This window comes from Pteropus alecto, unplaced genomic scaffold (genome assembly GCF_000325575.1).
Source record: "Pteropus alecto unplaced genomic scaffold, ASM32557v1 scaffold87, whole genome shotgun sequence".
Classification (NCBI taxonomy): domain Eukaryota; kingdom Metazoa; phylum Chordata; class Mammalia; order Chiroptera; family Pteropodidae; genus Pteropus; species Pteropus alecto.
The window spans coordinates 14796460-14803641 of record NW_006443225.1 but is presented as its reverse complement, the minus strand read 5'-3'; the positions used below and the strand labels follow the sequence as shown (position 1 = coordinate 14803641).

At 47.5% G+C, this 7182-nt stretch overlaps 1 long non-coding RNA gene across 1 annotated transcript in view; it reads right to left on the bottom strand.

The window, feature by feature from the left end:
• Positions 1 to 2758: 2758 nt before the first annotated feature.
• LOC112472580 overlaps positions 2759 to 7182 on the bottom strand; it is a 5046-nt gene continuing 622 nt past the window's right edge. Inside the window, exons 2-4 of the long non-coding RNA XR_003043661.1 lie at positions 6480 to 6697; positions 5945 to 6066; positions 2759 to 3561 (exon numbers count right to left, since the gene is read on the bottom strand). This is a non-coding gene — a long non-coding RNA (uncharacterized LOC112472580). The remainder of the gene's footprint in view (positions 3562 to 5944; positions 6067 to 6479; positions 6698 to 7182) is intronic.

Below are 7182 nucleotides of genomic sequence, written 5' to 3'. Positions count from 1 at the left end.
TTGGGCCTCTTTGCACTGGCTCCACGCACCCTCAAAATGCCGTACTCTGTTCTGGAGTCGGCTTTAGAGTGACAGGAAAAAGCTGAGGGGGGGGTCAGGAAGGCGATGACGGGTTGGAAATGCTATTTTGTTCACTGGGTGAGCTCGCTTTGTGGAGAGATGGTCAGGGAGGTTGGGCAATCATCTTCGAACACAGAGAGGTTCTTTTACAAAGACTGGGTCCAGGGAGAGGGCCTCTTTGCACTGGCTCCACGCACCCTCAAAATGCCGTACTCTGTTCTGGAGTCGGCTTTAGAGTGACAGGAAAAAGCTCAGAGGGGGGTCAGGAAGGCGATGACGGGTTGGAAATGCTATTTTGTTCACTGGGTGAGCTCGCTTTGTGGAGAGATGGTCAGGGAGGTTGGGCAATCATCTTCAAACACAGAGAGGTTCTTTTACAAAGACTGGAGGTCCAGGGAGGAGGAACGAGGAGATGCAGGCACACATCCGTGCTCAGGTGGGTTCAGGTAATGGGAGGAACGCTGTCCTGCCGGTCAGGGTGGCAGAGCCCGAACAGGTCTGAGGGGGCTGTCACCTGCCCTCCTCCGGAACCTTGTAAGTGGAGAAAATTCTGTTACTAGTGAGGTCGAACCCCTGCCTGCGAGGAGGGACTAGATCAGAAGCACACGTTAGTACTCTCCGTGGCAACTGCGACTGCTCACTGAAGGCCAAATAAAATCCATCTACAGATTATGGAAAACAGCAGCCGATGCAAATAAGAGCATGAAAGAAAACGGGAAATCTTTTAACGGTCAACTCCAGGTGTTTTACGTGTGAGGGCTGGATGCAGGGCCAGTGCCTGACATACGAGGGCCAGCTCTGCTCCCCTCAGTGGTTCTGAAACTATTGACAAGATTGAGCTGGCTGTTCTTTCAAGCTTCTGGGATTCTAGGATCAACACATCAGTGCTTTTAAAAGAGAATATTTTGAGTTTGTCCATAAACTATATAGGAACAGTACGTTCTGTTCCATCGGCCACTGAGGAATGAGAAGAAACGAGACTGTTTCAATGTCAAAAGTGCTGCTTTTGCTACGCATTGCCTGATTTGCAAAATGGAGAGCTGGTCTGCGTGTGTGTGTAAGGAGTAGACGATGCCACTCTGAGCTGTGTTTCTTATTGTCGGGCTGGCTCTCGCCACTGCGGAGGCCGGAGTCACCCCGCAGTGGGCTGCGGCGGAATGCGATGTGAGGGCTCCCTCGTCTGCCTTCCTGCCCTGTCTCATCGCTGGGGGTGGCAAGCCACCCAGCGTTCAGAGTTCCAGTTTGCTTTCTGTCAAATGAGGCCATTAGAATCGACCAGCGTTTCCTAAATGTCAGGAATTTGTGATTAAATGTCACATCTTTACCCTATTTATACTTTTCTATTAACATTTTTTTTTTTACATTATCTCCTTCTTAATTATACAAATGTATTTAAAAGGTGATTTTATATCTTACCATGCAGGGAAAGCTACCCCACTTGCCATAAATAGAAAGTCAATGCAAAAGTAAGCACAATGAAAACAAAACGACGTTATTAAATTCTAGCGAGTAACTGCTGCTTGCCAAAGTCTGTGCCTGAGGCTTGCTCTCTCTTTATTAAACAGGGAGATTAGCAAGTGTTAGAAAAGTGTTAAAGATATATTAACCCCAAACCGATACTTTCTTCTTGACATAATCATGAGGGTTGAAAGACTGGCATACTCTTTTGTAAAAAAAACTTTTTACTTGGCAATAATTTCAAACTTACTGAAAGGGTGTAAGAACAGTACAAAAGAACTCTAGTAGATCTTTTATCCAGATTTAGCATTTTTGAACATTGGCCACCTCTGCTTTGTCGTTTTCTCTCTTTCTATATACATACTTATAACTTTTTTTTCTGAATCATTGGGTAGGTTGCATACACCATGCCCTTAATACCCCAGAATATCTTTCCTAAAGATTAGGAGATTCTCTTTGATAAGCACAGAATAACGATCAGAGTTAGGAAATTTAACATGGATGCAATACCGCTATCTAATTACAGGCTATCACTCAGTTTGGTCAGTTGACCCCATAATGTCATTTAGAGCATTTTCTCCCCAGTTCGGGACTCGGTTCAGATCGCGTATTGCACTCAGTGGCTACGTTTCTTTAGTTTTATTTAATCTGGAACAGCTCTCCAGCTTTTCTTCGTGTCTCATGACTTTGGCATGTTTGAAGAATGCAGGCCAGTGACTTCACAGACCCACCCTCGGTGTCTGGAACGTAGAGGAGATTCAGGAAAGACTGGCTGGCTTCTGATTCAGTGCCGCTTAACGCCATGTCCGTGTTCCTATGAAGTCGTCTCTTGCGTGACAGTGAGAGCCACCCACAGTTGAATGACATCATCTCCACAGTTCATTCTGGTGCATTTTCATTACAGTTCTGAGGAAGGAAGTCCAGATACTGCTCTTAACCAAATCTCGTTATCTGTGATAAGTCACGTCTCCCTCGGCGTTCCTGGTGCTACCAGATATTGCACAGACAGCCTAGAATTTAAAGGGCAGCTTTTTCTTCGGACCAGTCTCTGGCTCTGACGAGGGTCGATAATGTCCTTTGAAAGTCAAGCACGTCCGGGGAGCGAGGGTGGAGAGAAAGAAAAGGGCAGCTTTTTCTTCGGACCAGTCTCTGGCTCCGACGAGGGTCGATAATGTCCTTTGAAAGCCAAGCACGTCCGGGGAGCGAGGGTAGAGAGATCACTGTGACCCCCACTGTAAACGAAGATGGAAAGCAGTGGGAGAGAGAAGACCCCGGTGAGGAGCCGTCTCGGTCAGGGTGGAAATGTCCGCAGAGCAGCCGGCGGCCAGCGTGGATAACTCGAGTCTTCTGCCCCTTGTGTGTATGAAGTTTCTTTGTAGTTTTCGTTGCCGTTGTTGTTGTTTCAATGTTTAGAGGCAGAAAACCACCTTGAAGTGGCGTAGGTAAAAACAGGAGTTTATTGGTTCACTTCTTAGGCTTCAGGGGTGGCTGGATCTGGGGGCTCAAACGACACCGTCGAGAGTGTCTCTCAGCCCCGCGCTTTTCTATGTGAGCTGCTCACCCAAATAGGCTCTCTCTAGCCGGATAGAAAAGTGGTCCTTGTTAGCTTACGTGATGCTCACCACCTTAGAAGGCAAGACCCTCTCTCCCAGCATGCGTGATAGTCTTCCAAAGCGGGCTCTGAATGACCGTGCTTGCGGCAGAAGTTCACAACTGGGCCCATCGCTGTGCTTGGGAAATGGGAGTCTCTGATACCCAGCCTGGATCACCGACCTCGCGGCCACGGGGAGTCACGGCATGCGATGGACACCACCGCCTGGTGCGGAAGAGGCATCTCCCCCAAGGAAGAGCTGTTATTCGAGGACGGACTTAACAGATGCCCAGTACGAAGTTAGAGCGGACTGCAGCGATGCTTTGGGGAGCTCCCGATGCCACGCGAAGAAGAGCCGAGAGCCCCGGCGTTGGGTCTGCATCCTTGCCGGACCGACCGTTCACCACTTCCGTGGCCATGAGCAAGTTCTCCTCAAACCTGAGTTTCTTCATCTGTAAAATGGAGAAAATAATACTTGCCATATTATCAGGGTTCTTAGTTGCGAATAAGGATTCACTCTACCTGGTTTAAGCAGTGAGAGGTTTACTGAGAGAGAGGAAGTGGCTCGTGGGACCCCAGGTGACCCCCAGGGCACATTTCCAGGAGTAATTTGCGGGACCATTCTGCCCCACTGGCTTGATAGGAGTTGCTGCCTCCATTGACCACCCTGCTGGCAAACCAGAAGCTTCCCTGCCACACCTGCTTCTCTGAACAGCTCACTCTGAACCCAGCCCTGGCGGGAGCGTGTCTGATCGCTGGAACCAGGTTGCGTGCAGGCTGGCCTCATGACACCCAAGCTGTGCACAAGCACAGGGCTCCTCTCTCAGAGGGGCCCGTGCTTTGTTTGATGGACTGCTGCTGTTGCTATCTTGAAATTCTTAATTTTATCCTTGAACTTGTGTTTCGTATGTAAAGTCTGACCGGACAGTGGAGCACGTGCGTGTGCAGGGGCGATGCACCGGGCGCCTGCACATCACATGTGGGCTCGGGCTGCAGGCGTGAGGGCAGTGCATGCACCGAGCTGTTGATGCATCCTCACTTGGGACAATCCAAGGCACCACGAGGTCCCCAGGTGGTGGCCGAGCAAGGCCTGGGCCCAGACTGGTGGTGGTGGCAGCAAAAGCAGCAGCTACTGTGGTGACAGTAGCTGTTGCCCTGGGAGAAAGGGCTCCGTATGGGGTAGGGCGGGGACCGCGGTGGGAAGCTAGGTCGTCTGTGCCTTTCTGCATCATCTGTACAAATCCGAATGCAGTGAATCTCATCCACGCTAGTTCTCTAGCCCGAGAGTCAGAACAGAAACTGCTGGTGCTTTGCCTTTGAAGTGGACTCTGAATGACCACATACATGGCAGGGAAGCAATAAAATAAAAGCATACACGTGGACACCGCAATAGAGCATAGCAGGGAGTGATTAGAATTCTTGAAAGAGTTCAGAATCTCCGTTTTTGAAAACTGTTGTTAACATTTGCAAAGCACCTATCCGCAGGGTTAGAAACAAAAGTTAAATTTTAAGATTGCCACATTGGATCAGAAAAAAATGCTATTTTCCTATGAAGCTTTGGATGAAGCAGCTATCAACAAGGAAGATAATTTTATGACTAATTTTTATTTGTAACTGAAGATACAGGGATAGAAGGTACAAACAGGCACTGGCACTTCGAATTATGTACAGATTATGAGGCCACTTTCAGTGTTCTTTAAGACTGCAACAAGTTATAAGAAGTGTCAGAGGAATCATCAAAATGCTGCTGTATAAATTTGCATTTAAAATTAAATTCAGACTTACAGGAAATTGATTCGTCTGAGGATTTAAATCTTTTGAGAAAATTTGTTCTGCAAGAATATCAGCTCTAGCTGTATTAAAATTAGTATTTCCAAATAATTTATTAAAAAATTATCCCAGTGTTGCCATAAACTGTAAGATACTCTTAGCAACTCCGGTGAGAAGGGCATTAGAAAAGCCCTCTTAAAATTAAAAATTATGGAAAAATTATTTGTTATCTTAACATTTGCTAACTGCCATCCCTTCGATTATATTGATTGAAAATTATGTTTCTAAAAGAGTAAATTTGAGGACCTAATAAATGAATTTTCAGAAAAGCAAGTTAGAAAAATCTTAAGATCAGTCAAGCTATCGCCTTAATAAAGCATTTTTCCTTATATTATTTAAAATTATGACCCAATTTTTTTGTGATTTGTAAATTTATGTTATTAATATATTACTATTACTCCATAGTCCAACTGATCAATAAAAAATATTTTAAAAGAAAAATGGATATTTTAGGAACTTGTAGTTTTTCCCTCTGCATTTCGCTGAGGGACCCCACATTTCATTTCTCATTGAGCCCCACGTCTTATGGAGCTGGCCCTGGTTAGTGCCTCTACTTCGGGTCTAAATTAAGCTGAGAAAAGTCATTTGGGGGGATCCTGCCTTGGGAAGAGGGCTTCGTCAAGCAAGAAACCAGCTACTCAGGAATGACAGAATATCAGCACCCCACCCACCTTGCTGGCTGCCAAGCCACTAACCGTATTTGTTTTTTCTCTTGGGTTGGGTGGGCCCAGCAAGGTCTGAAAGAGGATCAGACTTACTGCATGAATCCTGCCCTTCTCAGGAAGGATCAGCAAACGCCAGAGGCCAGGGAGGTGCGACAAAGTGGAACCAGCTGTCCCCCAGCTCTGCGAGGTGTGGCTTCCCTAACTGCACATGCCTCTTGGCTTCGGCTGGGCTTTCTCAAGGCCCCTGGCACCTGCCTGCCTCCTAGAAGCTCCTTTTGTTCTTCCGTGCTTTCCTCCCACTCTGTGTAATGCACAGGATGGAGAAACTGCAAATATTTACCTTTCTCAAAGCGAGGTCCCAGGAAACCCTTATTGATATAAAAGGTTGGTCATTTAGTCTCATGCTGTGTTTGTGCTCACGAATGACCATGAGTAGTCCCAGAATTCTCCTCTGCAAATATCCTGAAAGGAGAGGAGGAAGTTGTTCTCAACCGAGGCATGAATTTGAACCCGTAAATCAGAAAGCTCTCCCGCGAGACTTGGCAAAGATACCTTCACTGTTAGTGTTCGGGTCTTCCTTTTTTATGCCCAAAGAATACCATGAACAAGTGTGTGTGTGTTAATGGCCAGTTTCCTAGAATAAATTTCCTTACGTCTCATTCCTGCCCAAAGATAGACCAGCAGGTCCCCCGGTAAAGGTGGTGGCTGCAGAAGGAAGAATGGCCGGTCTTACATTTCTGGAAAGAGCTCGTTAAGACACAACCTGTTAGTGTTTTGGGAATCACTGAGGTTTAGAGGTGAAAAACCTGTGCCCGAGGCCGCCTCGTTGGCTGGAGGTGGAGCTGGGGCCTCCTGAGTCCTGATCCAGGGCTCACCTGCTCCTCCTCCACGCTGTTCCACGGCTGCCAAGACCAAAGGCACAGGAGTCCAAGAGCAGAATGCCCGTTCGTCCTGCCTGCGGCGATTCTTGGCCTGGAGCAGTCACAGCAGGGAATGGAAAGCAGAAGAGTCAACCAGGATGCAGCTGCTGGGGTTTGCAAGCGGAATGTTGGGGTCAGGTGGGACGGGCTGGAGGTCAGACTCTTGCTTCAGGCTAGGATTGGGAAGGTAAGAAATGAGTGTGCGTGCCATTTTTGCATAAGAGAAGGCATCTGACGTTAGCATCCCAAGAAATTTCTGTGTGTGTGTGTGTGTGTGTGTGTGTGTGTGTGATACAGTTTAAGAGTGATACTTGTGGGATTATGCTGCTGGGCTCAGGTCCCAGCTTCATTCCTTACTGGTCGTGCGCTCCGGACAAATTAAGTCATGTCACATCTCTAGGCCTCAGATTCCGTAGTTACAAAGTAGGGAGAATTTTAGCAGTAACTTCACAGGGACATCGTGAGGATTCGCTGTGATTAACTATGCGAAGCATCTGGAATAGCGCCTGGCTGTGGATAGTGCCCCGTGAATGTGTGCTGTGATCACATTGCACAGCATCTATGAGCCTTACTTTTTATAGCGCCTGGCTGTGGATAGTGCCCCGTGAATGTGCGCTGTGGTCACATCGCACAGCATCTATGAGCCTTACTTTTCGGG